Source organism: Apodemus sylvaticus, chromosome X (genome assembly GCF_947179515.1).
Source record: "Apodemus sylvaticus chromosome X, mApoSyl1.1, whole genome shotgun sequence".
In the NCBI taxonomy this organism is placed as follows: domain Eukaryota; kingdom Metazoa; phylum Chordata; class Mammalia; order Rodentia; family Muridae; genus Apodemus; species Apodemus sylvaticus.
Window position 1 is genome coordinate 133940999 of NC_067495.1, and position 16378 is coordinate 133957376.

Consider the following 16378-nt stretch of genomic DNA (forward strand, 5'->3'; position numbering starts at 1 on the left):
ACCTGCAATTCCTTCAACCCTCTTCTACCAAGTCCGGCTACTTCCCTCCATTAATATGGTGGGATTCTCCTGGCTTCCATGCCTTTGCTCCTTCTGTCTGGAAAGTTCTCCCTTGGCTCTTTATACCCACTGCTTTCCTACCATGCAGGGCTTAGATTAAATGCCACCTTCTTTCTCGCATTATTTATGCCCCCTTTTATCCTGCAGTTTATCCAACTGTGATTATTTTCTCACTTGTTCATAATCTGTCTTCCTCCACCAATAAAGCAGAGTGTGCGCACAACTGCGCTGTATCTACAGCATTTGGCACAATACTGGGCACATGCTGAGGGCTCACTGAACTGATCTAGTGGAAGAACGAAGGAGTCACTATGTGAAGCTCTGTTGTGAGGGCTTTAGGAATGATGGAAAGGCCTCTGAATAAAGGCTCTTTTTGGTCTGTCCAGCCTGTTATTAAGGGGAGAGGTCGTCGGTGGGTCTCTCAGTGTGGTGGGAACCAAGAGATCTGCAATTGCAGGCTGTACTCGGTTGTGCAGGTCAGCGAGGCCCCTGGGGAGGCGAGAGGCCACCTTGGCTGCCTCTCTTTGTTACTCCCACCTCCAGGGCTCTGGCCGCGGCTGCCTGCAGTGACTCGTGACTCCCCGGCAGCCAGCGAGGGCCTGAGCCCGCGAGGGAGGGGGCGGTGGGCGCCCCTGGCCCGCCCTCCGCATGCCCTTCGGACGCTTGCAGGGGCTGCTCCAGGAAGCCGCGCCACCGCGGGCTCGCGGCCACCTCCCGCGCATCGCGCGCCCATAGCGGGCAGCTTGGCCTCTCCCGAGGCGGGGCCCACGCAGCCGCGCCCCCTTCCCGCGCTTGCCCGACTGGGCTCCCGCGCGCGAGCGCGATTTCCCCCGCACCGCAGCCCCTCGCGCCACGGGCAGAGCCCAGGCGGACGCGCGCTCCGCCCTGCCCCGCCCCGCCCCGAGTGGGCTGGGCCCGCCCCCGCTCCCGCCCCCGCGCGTGCTCCCTCCTCCCTCCCTCCCACCCTCGCGCGCCCCTCCCCGTGAGCCCCTCCCGCGCCCTACATCCACCGCCCGGCCGAGGGGGCTCAGTCCTCTGCTGCCGCTGTCGCCGCTGCGCTTTGGTCTCAGAGCTGGCAGCGGCCACCGGTGCCGCCTAGACAGCTGCGTGGGTGAGCATCCCCAGACAGTAAGCCCGCTTTCCCTCCGTGTGTGAGTGTGTGTGTGTGTGAGTGAGCGCGCGCGCGTGCGTGTGTGTGTGTGTGTGTGTGCACTCACGCCTCTGGCGTCCCTGGGGAGCCGCAGCTTGTGCTCCGCGGCCGCCACTCCGGGGCTGTGCCGACCTGCTGGGCTTGGGTACCTGCGGCCTCCGGCCTCTGCTACCTCGCCCACGTTGGGGACTGCGGAACCTGGGGCTCCAAGATCCCTTAGGGTGCGTGCCTAAGCCTCCTCCCAGGGCTTTCGCTCCCCTGGGGGCTGGGATGCAGGGGGGCGGCTTTGGGTGTTTCCTCTGCAAGGATGGAGGGTGGGAGTATAAAGAGGGGGCTTTTGGTTTTCTCACCCAGGATGGCGGGCAGTGGGGGTTGGGCGAGGTGGGGACACCTTTAGGTTTTTTTTTTTTTTAATCTTTTTCTTTTTAAAGGATAGCTAGCAGGAGTTGAGAAGAGCAGGGGATGATGATGATGATGACGATGGGTGGGGGGGCTTCATTGGTTTTTACATTAAGGATGGCGCCTGTTGGGCAGGGGAAGAAGGTGGAACCTGCCTGGGTTCCTGGAGATGTTGAGGGAGCTGCTGGGGAGGGGGAGCAGTGGGAGGACGGGAGTGCGAGGAGAATGGTGAGGGAGGGAGAAGGCTGGTCCTGGTTCTGCTCTCAGAGGGGAATGGCAGTGATATGGGGAATGGGGGTGGGGAGAGAGGACTGGATTTCAGCTTCAGCATGGAGGCAAGTGGAAGGTTCTAGCACTTAGGTTGAGCCTTAGCAAAGTGGTTTAGGGAGACTGCTGGGTGTGAACTTTGAATTTCAGAAAGCTTAAAATTCCTATTAGATGCTGTCCTGGGCTTCTGGGAAGAGGTTTCTGCTTCTGAAGTTCCCATTGCTTAGTCGTCCACAACTGGGTAGAGATTTGAATGAGAAAGGCTAAGAGAAACAACAAATGAGTATTTTCTGCATTTGGGCCTTTCACTTTTCTTAGGTTCATTCTAATTACAACGATCACCCCCCCCCACACACACACACACACACACATACACACACACAACTAGGGTAGCACATTGGGAACAGGAGACAAGAAAATGTATGAATGTGATTTCAGATTTGGTTTTTGAATATCCTGAAGGGCAAGAGTACTGTGGTAGAAACACAGCAAGAGTGGAACACATGTCTTTGCTGGAAATCCTCTGTTCTCTTCATTTAAATTATGCCACTGGGACTATCTGAGCCTCTTTTGATTTGAATTTGGAATAGATCCAGTTTTCCTAATTGGAGCTATCATTTTGTAATTGCTTGTAATTCTCCATGTTATCAAATGTATTGCGAGTTTATAGAATACTGGGAATATTTTTGTTATCTTGATTAAGGCCATTTAAATATAAATATAATGTTCCTTGGAAATGAGAATGTTTACAGAATAGCACAAGTTTAAATTATGAGCCACATGAAATTGGGTAAGGAGTTCCCATCCTTGTCCACCCCCAGGAACAGGCCACTCCCCAGTCCACACACTTGAAAAGGGATTGGGCTTGGTAATTTTGTCTTTGGAAATGCATACCCATATTTGCTTAAGAAGAATATGCATTTAAAAGCTATGGGCCTTAAATGTGCTAAGAATATAATGCTCCCCTGTTTCAGTTACATAAGGTTCCAATCTAGTCTACCTTCAGTCTTTAAAAACATGTATTTAACATTTTTAAGGGCAAATAGAATCTCTATGTAACATGAACTTTCTTAGCTAGGCCCTGATTTGTACAAACCACCACATAGTAAGTAAGTGTGCAGTCTACTACTACTGTATAGAATCTGTAACCATACATAGCATTTTGAAATTCTAGGCTCCCATTCCAATATTTAATCTTTTTGGAGAAGGAAAACATTTTTAAAGCAAGTCTAGATTGGCGGCTGAAATTTTAAAAAGTGGAATATGCATATTGGTAAAATATGTCTTATATGAGTTCTTTGGAGATGATTTAATATAGAGTAAATGAATAGATCACCTGAATAAGATACTTTGTTGCAAATGTTAAAACTAGCAGTACTTAAGTGGGTCTACTGGATTAACAAAAATGCATTTGCTTATGATGTTGTATACTATTCTACATTTCTGTGATGTGTGTTCTGCCCCAGTGCAATAGTGAGACAGAGCATATTTTCACAATATAATTTTAGCCTGGTATTTTTTTCTCTGAGGACTAAGAATGCTGAAGGTGGTGAAAAGGAGCAGTATGTTGGTGGGAAAATGGGCCTTAAGTTTCTCTCTAAACAAAAGGAGCAAAGGAAGTCTTTTACTTGGCTCTTTTGAGAACTTGTTGTAGGTGGGAGGGAAAAGAAGATGAACTTTCAGGAACTAAGAGTAAGATGAAGTAACTGTTCTAAACCTTAGAGATTTCACTCATTATCTATTTTAAAAGAAACTTGTAAATTGAACTTTTGCACCTTCAATTTGAAGATATATTTATTCATTTGCTGTAGTTTCGGAGCTGGAACCCTGGGCCTCACGTGTGGCACAGGCGCCTTTATCATGGGGCTATATCCCTAAGTTTAGCCATTAAAAACAAATAATTTGTTGAAGGCCCGGCAGCTAATCTCCTGAGGCTTTGCTGGATTCCTAATCTCTTCCTCCTGGTTCTCCTCTTCCCCTCACCCCTCCTTTTACTCTCACCCCCTGGTGCCAGCAGCCCTGGCTTTTATAACCTTGTGGGAGTTGAACAAATGGTCCTGCTTGCTTGAACTTTAGCCGTTATCTCCTTGGCTGCTTTCCTTAACTTTTGTCTGCCCCCCCCCCACCCTTTGGTTAGCTGAACTACCCAGTTGTTTGGATTTGGGATAAAAGGGAGAATATTGTAATTATTTTTTCTTAAGAGATTTTTTTTCTTTCAGCTCCTGTTGAACAGAGCAAAAAAAGTTTCCCTCCTCCCCTCTCTCCCTGCCCCCTTCTCTTTATGCCTCTGCACCCCTCTCTGTCCCCATCCCTCTGCCAGGACAGTGTGTAATTAAGCAAAATATATGGCCACTCCTTTCTCCAAGAAGCATTTACAGAATCACTGTGATGGGGGGGGGGCGGGGTCTTGTATCTGTACCCAGATACTGAGTATGTAAGAAATGGCTCCTGTGTTTCTGATTTGATTTAGAAAAGTAGAGTATAGACAGTTAATCTGTTGTAAATAATAAAACGAGGTCTACTCTTTTAAATATCCACATAGCGACTGTGACTACATTAAACATTCTTCAGTCCTGTAAACAGTGAAATCATTTCTTTGTGGTGACTTTGTTTGGAGCATACTTTTTCATTTGGATAATACAAATAGATTCGATTCAACCAATCTTACTGAAAATATTTGCAAAGTTGACATCTTTATTAAGCATTTATAGACTTTCCTTTGTTGTATGAAAACTACATAGCAGTCACATGATTTTGAATAAAAGTAATTTGAGATGATTTAAGGGACATGGGAAAATATGTATAGGTTCTATGTGAATACTGTCATTTTATATGGAGGACTTGATCATCTATGACATTTGCTATCTATCGGCAGGTTCTGCAACCAATCTCCAACTCTCAGTTCCCTTCCTCTGCCTCCTTATTGCCATTCCACCCATCTTTCTCCTTTTTATTTAGTCAATATGATTGTATATATTTATGGGGTTCAACATGGACCATTGATACATATATATGCAATGTGTGAAGATATTTTCTATAAATTAAATGCAATTTATAGGATTTATAGATGTTTAAATTCACTTTTCTTATTTTTTTCTTGAGACAGGTTCTCACTATGTAGCTGTGGCTGTCCTGAAGTTCACTGTGTAGATCAGCTGGCCTAAACACATAGAGATCCACCTGCCTCTGCCTCTGAGTGCTGGGATTAAAGGCGTGGCTAAATTTATCTTTCCATTATTGTATAGAGTATCAAAAAGTAGATAGCCAGCCTCCCTTCCTGTGATTTAAATTTAAAACAGTTTCTAATGGCAAATTGAGGCCCCCAAATTATTTTCCTTTGATCAATTTTGATTTATAGTTGGTCATGGGTGACGGAGCCCAGAAGAGGTCTAGTATTTAATACTAGCTTGATAAACATTTGATCTTTTTCAGGGTACCTGCAAAAGATCTTGGAGGATCCTTCTATTTGTGGAATGTGCTAGTTTTCATCCCCAGGGAATTTGCCACACAGGGGTCACCAGACAATGCCCAGGAGATTTTTTTTCTTTTTTTTTTCTTTTCTGCCAGATGCACTTCCTGGAATCTAGTCACTAGAGGCCAGGGATGTTGCTTAAATATCCTAGAACTCACAGGGCAGCAACCCCAGCATAGATGTGTCCAGCCTGAAGTCTCAGTAATGCTGATGTTGATGTAATTTCCTCTGCAAACACAGGAACACATAATTCCAGGAGAGGAAAGGACAATAGCAGTGCGTCCATGTGACCCTGTAGAGTACTTAGCTGAGGTCATTTGATTAGACTTCAAAGTGGCTAGTTCCTGCCCACCAAACTGAATCATTAGAATAACAGCTTGTGTTCATGGCCCTCTGTTCCAGGTACTTGCATACATTACATATTTCTCTTCTTTGGTAAAAGAGGAACTGGGTTCAGAGAGGGAATATAAGTTGCCTTGGGTCTCACTGCTCGTTAGCCCTTGGAAATAAAGACAAAAATCTTCTGAAATTGATGGTCTCCTTTGTGGTGGACATCATTCAAAAATACTAACACAATTTTTAAATGCTATTCAACTTCATTAGTTTATGTAGACTTTCTTATTTGCAAATTCTTTACAATAAAAATAGAGTATGGTGTTGGAAAAATAAAAAAAAATGCTGTATGTTCTAAGTTCCATTAAGCTTGCTTGACATTATTTAAAGCCAGGGATGATAAATTTGGCCAGGCTTGGAGTAAATAGTAAGGGAAGAGGGAAATGGGGAGCAGGGAACTAACTTTAATTGTTTCTACCTCATTTCAGGAAGTATGCTAGTTGAGTTGACACAGCCGATCCGGTTTGATCCTCTTAGTTCTACAGAGTCATGCATGTTTCCTAGTCTGAGTTTGGGGGCAGGCCTGGAGTTATGCCCCTTTAATTCCAGCACTTATGAGGCAGAGTTTCAGGCTTACCTTGTTAGAGCTAGATAAAAAAAAACCTTGTCTTGAAATGAATAAAAACACAAAGCACAATGAGAAAAAACTTTTGCAAACTGAACAGCTTATAAGAGACAGAGTTAGGATTTGAGGAGAGGCTCCATGGCCAAGCTACTGTCCCTGCCAGGAAGGCCAGTGTTAAATTGATGTACCTGGGGGAGAGAGGGGGGGCGGAGGGAGGGAGGGAGTCGCTTGGTCCTGTATTGCCTATGGATTTTGCTGTACTGGTGTTAAGAATAAGGAGGTGAATATCTGTTCTCTCTTCAACTGATGGGAGTTGAATTCAATGCGAATTTTTGTTTCTTCTCCAAAGGAGCTGCAGTGTTTAGTTTGGAGAACTTTATTCTCTTTACTTACCTGAAATTTTAAGGAAGATAAGCACAAACCTGGGCATTATCTACACTGGCATCCAGCCAGATATGTTCCCTTCTTTATAAGTGCCTTACAGGACTCCCTAATGACAGCATCCAGTTTTCTCTTCTTATACAGTTTGAACACTCATACTTGCTATGGGAGTTGTTTGTGTAATAAATATTAGATTCATACTTGTGTTTTCCATTTTGGGATATTTTTGTTTTGAGAGCCAAATATTTATCTTAACTTTTGATGTGATTTGTTTTAGAGCACAAAAAGAGGAGAGATTTGAAAGAACCAGCCCAATAACAATCACATTTTGTCTGGAAAGCAGTGTGTGTATGTGTATATGTGTGTGAGACAGACAGACAGACAAACAAACAGAGAATGTGTGTGTGAGAGAGACAGAGAGACAGACAGAGACAGAGACCGAGAAAGAAGAGAAGAGAGGCAAGGGGAGGAGGGAGAGAGGGCAGAAAAGGGTCCTCGAGTTTCACTTAATTTACTTTTAAGTTGGAAAGGAATTTTAACCACAATTTTCCAGGGCGAGGGTGCTGGGGAAAAACAGAGCTGTTATTTAGATAAAATGCATGTTTTGATTTCTATATAGGACTGTCAGCCATAGATTGTGATTATGATAATAATGGCCTGATTCTGACCACAGCAATCAGACAAGTGCTAATCACCCACTGCGTGCAGGCATGCATGGTGATACTGCCTGGTTTGGCCCCTACCTCCCTGATTGTGATTCAGTTTAGTCTTTGCTGTGTGGGGTATGGAAACGGGCCTTGTGCATGCTAGCCTACTGCACTGCTATGGACTTACATTCCCCAGACTCACCCCACTAAGTTCAGATAGATGGGAGATCTGGTAAAACTTGTAAGAATGCAGAATCCTTTCTGTAACTTAGATCTTTCAATGATAAGATTAGTACTTCTCTGTTATACAGAAAGGCCTTGAGAAGAAAATGAAAAGCATATATGATCTACCATCTCAACCAGTGGTTTTCAACCTGCCTAATGCTGTGACCCTTTAGTGCAGTTCCTCGTGTTGTGGTGAACCCCAGCCATGAAATTATTTCATTGCCACCATAACTATAAGTTTGCTATTGCAATGTAAATTATCTGGTTTGCAACCCTCATAGGACTTGTGATCCAGAGATTGAGAACTGCTGATCTAGAAGTTAGTGACAACTAATGTTTTATGAATCTTAAAAATCCAGTCAGTTTTTCATGGTGGACTCAAGTTCATTACAGAGTTGCCAATTTAAAACTACTCTCGGGTTTTCTAAGCTCTCAAAAGATTGAGTTCCTGCACAGCTAGGCAGTCACAAGCATATTGCAGGTGGAGGGGCAAAGAACGCAGCTGGGCGTTGGACGTCGTCTGGCCTGCTCCTGTCCACTCTATAAAGAAGGTAAGAATGACTTGCACAGGTTTCTCTTCCATCTGCCTGATTAGTAAGGATCTCAAATTCAGAAGTTCACCCCCTTCCTTTTACAGGTGAGGAAAATGAGGCTCAGTAAATGACAAAATTATGGCTTAGGTTCTTGTTTTTTTTTTTTTTTCCTAAATTGAATTGAACTTCTTCGTGGCCTGTCACTCAATATGGTCAGGTTTTGGGGCAGGTGAGATAGCTTTATGGTAAAGGGTTTGCTTGCTCTGTAAACTCAAGGTCCTGAATTCAGCCTCCAGTAAGCATGCTTATCCCAGCTCTGGGGAAGTGCTTGTACTCCCAATGTCTAGGAGGAGGACCCAAGTGCATCCTGAAAGGTTCAGTAACCAACCAGCATAGCCTGCCTGGATAGACCCAGGTATATCAAGTGTGCCAATAAGTGTAGAAATGAAAGGCAGCTTTAAGACTCTTTGGATGTGGTAACCTGGATGACTACAATTAAGGCTTCTTCATGAAAAGTGTTTGTTTGTTTGTTGTTTGTTTGTTTAATAAAATGAGACATCTGTTATAATTGTGGGATATTTGAAATTTTATAACTGTTTTTGATCCAGGTAGGAAATTAAGTTATAGTAGATTCTGGCACTATAGTCATTAATGGACGGATACACGTACACACTTTATTTTAATCTGACACTCAAAAGTTCCTGAGGGTGGGACTGGAAAGAGGGCTCAGTGGATAAGAATATTTGCTGCTCTTGCAGAGGATCTGGGATCGGTTCCAAGCACCAATATGGTCACTCATAATTATCTGAAATTGTAGTCCCTGAGGATTAGATGCCTCTTCTGGCCTCCTCGGGCACAAGGCACTTATGTAGTATGTAGTATATATATATTCATGTTAAACAGTCATACATATGCAATAAAAACTAATCTGATAAAAAATAAGTAAGTTCTTAGGTCTGGAAAGATGGTTTAGCAGTTAAGAGCACTTGTAGTTTTTTTCCAGCAGATCTGGGTTCAATTCCCAGTATTGATGTCAGGCAGCTGACTTATAACCATCTCTAATTCCAGCTCCATGGGATTCATACCCTTCAGAAATAGATACTCTGGGATCTGTGGGCACCTACAGTCAAATTCATGTGCACATACACCCCTCACACACACACACACATACAGAGACACACAGAGAAGGGAGAAAGAGACACAGAGACACAGAGAGAGAATGTTAAAAACACATTCTTTAGGGGTCCTTGCTTTCCCCTGAAGGAAGACTTTTTTTCTGTAGCTATGTGGGGCCTGCTCGGTCTGTATGCCCACTGCATGTCTTTTTACCCTCAGGGTCATCTGTGAGCACATGTCACTGTGCCCACTTCCCTTTCCTCAGGATCATCCTTGTGGCATATTTGCCAGCCTCTGCTTCCGCCTTTCTCTTATCCCTATTTGCCACTGTTGTACATATGCTAGATAGACTGGGCTGGGTCCGTTTCTTCACTCTGGATGATTTTCAGGGTAGTGGTAAGATGAGAAGATGAAGTGTCACCAAATATAGAAATCCCAGTGGCAGTGTAAACTGACAAAAGAGAGATACATATATATGTCAATGTGGGCATGCAAGGTAACTTTTCTTTGTAGCTAGGGTACCAGCTATAAAGGGTGTGCAAAGATGCATGTGGATACTTACTGCTGAGGACTGCGTGAAACAAAGGAGAAAAGTGTCCCTTTGACTAGGGGTGTGTTTTTCAGTAGCCTTTGCTCTGGCTTATCCCTGTGCCTGGTAGTGAACGTGGCACATCACCGGCCAGCGCTCAGCAGCTTGTAGGTTTTGAAAGTACAGTGAGTCGGTCATCTGAGAGGGGTTTTCCTTCCAATTTAAACTATTGAGACATACTGTCTTTTAAACTAGGATAGATATAAAATATACAGATGGGAGAGTCATGAGGACTTTTTAAAAATGCAGTGCAACCTAAATAAAAGGGCAGCAATCAAAATAAATCATCTCTTCACTGCTTGTCAAGTTATGTTTTATTTGCCCACGTAAAATATGGCATATATATTCTAAGATACAAATGTTCCCAAGATATTCTAATAAAAGGAATTTGTAAAATCCATGAGGTTGTATTTTTATGTTTTTTTTTTTTTAAAGACAGCGTCTCACTGTGAAGCACAGGCTGGCCTTGGCAGTTTCCACAGTTCTTTTGCCTCAACTTCTCTGTTGTCAGGAAGTTGAGCATAACCTACTTGGAGCCACATGGTTTTCAATGTAGTTTTTCTTAAAAAATGGTAGCCGGGAATACAGACATTTTGTTGAAAGAATTACTTCGATGAAGAAGGATAAAGCTAACTGTGCTTAAGAGTTGCCATTTGCCTCACCTTTAGAGTATGGTTGAGGCTGTCGGCTCCTGTTCACTGTGAGATGTACAATGTGTTAGGAAGACTTTAAGGGTTGGCTTGTCAGTGAACTAAGTTCACTGGTTCTCTGCACTGTTCCTGTTTGTGGAGCTGATAGCTGGCATCTGCCTGTAAGTACAACCACATTCACGTGGCTGAGGAGGGCTTGCTGAAGTGAATTTCTCTCCAGATTTCTGGCAAACCTGGAGAAAGGGGGGAGAAGAAGAGGAGGGAGCAAAATAGGGAGGGGAACCTAAATTATAAAGTTGATGATTTTTAATGAACAAACTGTCAATAATGTTATATATATATATATATATATATATATATATATATATATATATATATACACACATACACACACACACACACAGAGAGAGAGAGAGAGAGAGAGCACGAACAAGAACCCTGTTGAGAAAACTTTCAGATGCTAGACCAAGTCCTTTCTATGCCACAAGAGATTCAGACTCAGAGAGGAAGAACTGAGAAGGAATGTAGCAAATACATCGCACTAAGGAAAGAAACTATAATGGGTGTGTTGGGGCAGGAGGCTCATAGACTTGAGGCCAGATTGGGATACACAGTGTCAACAAAACCAAATCTAGAAAGGGAGACAAGAAACCAAGCCCACACATTAAAAGCAGGTGGCGCAAGTTTATACCTGGATGTGCAGATAAAGCAGCTGGACGTCTTAAATGCCTGCCGTATGGCGTGTCATTCCTGTATGGCAAATGATAGCCATTTAAGAGCTCTAACTTGATTAGTTGTGACAAACATATATACCCATGAAACTACTGTTGTAGTTATGGTATGTATTTTCTCCCACGCCCAACATTCTCTTATTGCCCTAGCACCTACTGATGATATGCTTTTGTGTAAGAACCCCTTTCCAAACTAGCTTTGTAAGTTTGTAGATCCTCTATAAAACCAAACCAAACCTGGATTTGTATCCAAGATGCAGTCTTTCTGTATTTAAAGCAAAATATTACAGAGGAATCCTGGGTGTGGCTTTTCTAAAACATTTTTCTGGTCACCTCTCAGTAAACTACTTAGCATATAGTTTCATTACATATTTGGGCTGAAGGCAAATTGTAGCCAAGCGTGAAGCAATTGTGTTAACTAGCGAAGTGCACATTCTTCCATTGATCTCCTGAAAAGTCCAATGCTCAAGGACAGGAAAAGTGGGCTGGGGCTGGAGCTCAGTGGGAGAGCACGTACTTCAGATTAACAAATCCCAGCACTGCCAAACAGAAACAAACAAAAAATGCAGGAAATGAAACTATTGAAATTTTGCCTCAAACTTAATTGGTGAAACAAAAAATGAAAAAACAAAGATGTTTATTTATATATAGTTATGTTCCTAAATGGTAGGTGTATTTTCTGATAAACTTGTCAGGAGATTTTTTTTAATTTTTACGAACATGAGAATATACTTGTGCAAACCTAGATGGTGTGATCTACTATCCATCTACAGTGTATGGTACAGCCTATTGTTAATAACTAATAACTTTAATAGCTATTACCCATAGAGCATTTTATACTGAATATTAAAGGCGATTGAAACAAAATGGCAGGTACTTGTCTATCTAAATAGAAAAGGTACAGAAGGGGCTAGGGAAACACATGGTTTAGTTGGTGATATACTTGCTATATAGCGTGAAGTTCGGAGTTAGGATAACCAACACCTATTGTTTCTTTAGAGTATAGGGGCGCATACTCACAATTCCAGCACTAGGGCCGGGGAAGACGGAAAACAGCTTAGTCTCTAGGGCTCGCACACATTCAGAGCACCTAGAAGTTCAGTCTGAGGATTTTTTTTTTTTTTAGCTCAGTGATAATCGGGGTTGGAATCGTATAATGTCATTGATGGAGATGTGAAGTGGTAACACTTGTATCTTCAGGTACACACATATAGACGCACACAATCAGTTAATAGGAATAACCCATGGACCTTCCAACAGATTTGGGGCTTTCTGTACACAGACTGCATACCCTGTCTATACACTTATGTGTAGAACAGGCTTTTGAGTATATTGAGTTTTCGTTACTCATCTGTATTATTGAATTAAGTGAATAATTCTTTGGGGAAGTTAGGGGCTATTGTAGCCAGCTGCAATCCATCCCTTTTCTCTTTTACTGTCAGAAGAATTCAAAAGTCAGGAAGTGTTTTGCTGCCATTCTATTGATAGTTGTGACCCTGCTCTGTGCCCACTCCCCTGCCACTCCTGTTTTGCCCTGTGGCTGCCCTCTCTGTCTTCCTTCCTGGTTCTCTCTTTATGTGTCTTTCCTGTCTCCTCATGCTACTTCTTCTGCTCTGCCTCTGCTGTCTCTTAAAAAAGCCATTTCGTAAATGTCTTCAGATGGAGTGGTCAGCAAACAGGAATTGGAACATCTTTGGGACAGTGTTTCCGACTTTTCATTTCAGGATCCAATAAAACTGCGACTCCTTTCAAGCTTGGAGCCACACTGGAGGCTGGGGAGTCGTGAGAGGCTGGGATTTAGAGAACTCAAACAATGTCTTTCCTGGGCTACTTTATACAAAAGTCTGAACAATGAACCAGTAAAACTAAAGAAAGGGTTTATGATATTCCTGTGAAGCTTCCTTGAACAATGCTTAAATAGTTAACAGTAAAGGTATATGCATTTAGTGTTCTTCAGAGTGTGCTGAAAAGACATTACCCACCCCAACATTTGTCAAAGCATGGCACAAAGCAGGAACCCCTACCCCTAGAATGTGTGTGCGTGCATATGACCTATGTGTGTCCTTCTGTAAATTTTAAACCATATTATTTTATTTTATTTTATTTTATTTTATTTTATTTGGATTTGTTTTTTCTGAGACAGGGTTTCTCTGTGTAGTCCTGGCTGTCCTGGAACACACTCTGTAGACCAGGCTGGCCTCAAACTCAGAAATCTGCTTGCCTCTGCCTCCCAAGTGCTGGGATTAAAGGTGTGTGCCACCACCGCCTGGCTTTAAACTATATTCTTAACAATATGTAAGGTAATATAAATGCTCAGTACCCATTGCTACAATATTTGGGATAATTACAAGAGAAAACTGTACATACTCCACATGCATCCAATATTCTTTCCTGAACTTGTTCCATGCAAAGTTGGTTGAATCAGTGTATGTGCAACCCGCGGCTGTGGAAAGCTGGCTTTACCTGAAACAATTGGGAAGGAAACTAACAGTACTTCTTCCAAGGCAGGCATGTGATGGCATCTTCTAGTCCCACTATCTTACTTCTTGCCATCTCTAGTTTCCCCTTCCCTTTATTTCCTCTTCATCCTTAGTGTGGTTATTTGGGGATTATTTTTTAAAGAAGGAGGGCTCCTGCGTGACAAAAAAGATTGGCCAGCAGACCAAAACCATCATCACACTGTACTTTATCTAATTTTCTTGCATTCAGAATATTATTGCTGTGGTAGTTTCTTTAGAATGAAACGGTAGGCGAGGTTTTCTGACAGGGAGCTTGAAAGCAGAAATCATGTCACCTTGTAAATTTGGTTATCAACCCTGCAATGTTTCAGACCCACAATCATTTTCTTTATGTGTTTGACACTGTTCCTGTAGCAGATAGTGGCAGCACACATGTGGATATGAAGGAGCCGAGTACTTCAGAAAGGGAAACCAGGAAATCCTTAGTCAGTGCTTAATCACACACACACACACACACACACACACACACACGCACACACACACACACACACACACACACACACACAGGTGGGCTACGTGTTATGGAGACCAGTAAAGTCAATCTCCAGGCAAGGAATGGTCACTATAATTGGAGATGCCATTAGCAACACTGCGAGGATGTGGTAGAAAGAGTATTGAACTGGGCGGGACAGTATAGGGCATGCATGGGGAGAGTGAGGAATTTTGAAGGCTACGCTGAGGATCATTTGATTTTCTGGGCAGATTATTCCTCCACTGAGGCTTCACTTTATAAAAAGATAATCTACTGCGTTGTCTAAGCCAAGTGTGGATATTTCAGAGGATGCTACATTCTCTTTTGTCTAAATGAGATGGTACCCATGGCTAAAATATCCTTAAATGTTCCAGTATTGGGACAGCTCATATTTCAGATTAGGGATTCTTATGTGATAATCTATACAGATATTACAGAATCTAGGAGAAAAACCCTAAATCTGAAATACCAGTAGTTTAAGATTTCAGGGAAGGGGCTGGGTACAACAGCACATGCTTTCTCCTCCCAGAACTAGGGAGGTAGAGGTTGGTTGGTAGATCTACCTCTGGTCCACATAATGAATTCCAGGACAGTCAAGGCTACATTGACAGACCCTGTCAAATTTTTTTCAAAGAATCTATAGCTACATAGTTACTATTTGTTTTTAATTACTATTTGTTATATGGTATGTATATTTATATCATATAATTATACTGATTATATACTACACACTGGTGCTTCTCCATGTGGGATCCTTGGACCCAGAGCACAGAGCATCACCTAGATTCTAGGTCTTAGAACCTTGTTAGAAATTCAACTTCATGAGCTCTACCCAAGCTGGCTGAATCAGAAGTGCTGGGGATGTGGCTCTGCCACCTGTGTTAGAGAAAGGGGCCACATTGGGTAATCTGATATCCACTACTATGCAACTACTATGTGCTATCTGAAGTTGGGACAGTGATTTTCAACTTTGTCTACATCTAAGATTCATCATGGGTAACTTTGTTGGATGTGCTGTATCGTTCTGTATTGCTGTAAAAGAATACCCAAGACTGGGAGACTTAAAACGAGCAGTTTATGTCTTGTCATAATGAAGTTGGCAGCAGATTTATTGCCTCGTGAAGACTGCTTTCTGCTTACAGCACGGTGCCTTGATGCCTCTGGAATGAAGGGGTGATGTTTTCGTCACATGGAGATTGATGGAAGACCTAGAGGTAAACTCTGTCGGCCCTTTTGTAAGGGTCCTGAATCTATTCACCAAGGTTTCATCCTCCACCATTAAGCCACCTCAGGACTTACCTGTGTCTTAATGTTGCCTTGTTGTTTATGTTTAAAAATGAACTTCAGAGAATATGGAAAGATTCACATTTTTGCACCAAGAAAGGCCAGGAGAGCCAATAGAGGAAAGAGGAAGGGAAGGTCATGGCCTCTTTAAAGCACTGGGAAGCTGTGCTCCCTGGCAAAGGCACCACGTGAGGGGAAGGGCAGAAAGGCTAGAGGCCTCAGCACTGCAGTGCGACCTTTTTGTGTAAGGTGCTTAGTTTCATCCAAGAGGGAGGAGCGTTGGTGCTCTGATCCCTTAAAAGGTCTACCTAGTAATAAATGTCACACTGACCATTAAGTTTCACCGCCTGAATTTTAGAGAGGACACATTCAAACCATGACAGTACCCATATATCACTAGCCGCTCTGGCTTCCCAAGTGTAGCCAGTTTGGGTTTAGAGGGGAGTGATACCTGTGCTTCCTTACTGGAGTAGAACTCTAGAAGTGATGACATAGCCAAAGCTGTGGCTGCACAAAGGGGGCCAGGGTCCCAGGGAAAGAAATTGTCCTTTATGGTAAAGACCTTGCCTCTTAGATTATGGCAGAGGAAGGTTATTTTAGAGAAAGGGTATAAAACATGTGAGCTGTTTGGGAAAGATATATTGGAAAGATTATTCTGACAGCTACGAAAAGAAGATATTTTGCCCAACATGTAAAAGTCTGATAAGGAGCTAGAGAAGTTGTTCAGTAGTTACCAGCACTAGGTGATCAAGCAGAACCTGGCTTGAATTCCTACCACATACCTGAGGGCTCACAGCCACCTGGAACTCCAGTCCCAGGGGCTCTGATTTCTTGTCATCATCTCACCAGGTACACAGGTGGTTCAGAGGCACTCATGCAGGCAAAACAGAGAGACAAACATAAAATATTTACAAGTTGTATGATA

The 16378-nt window shown here is 43.0% G+C and overlaps 1 protein-coding gene across 8 annotated transcripts in view; it reads left to right on the forward strand.

Annotated features, from left to right (window-relative positions):
• Nucleotides 1-1033: 1033 nt before the first annotated feature.
• Fhl1 (four and a half LIM domains 1) overlaps nucleotides 1034-16378 on the forward strand; it is a 59737-nt gene continuing 44392 nt past the window's right edge. For 2 of the 8 annotated variants that reach the window (XM_052171809.1, XM_052171810.1), the window contains exon 1: nucleotides 1041-1171. The gene's annotated coding sequence lies outside the window, so the exon portion shown is untranslated. Of the gene's footprint in view, nucleotides 1189-1277; nucleotides 1432-16378 lie in introns of those variants that run through there. The other 6 variants (XM_052171807.1, XM_052171804.1, XM_052171803.1 and 3 more) reach the window with 6 other exon arrangements.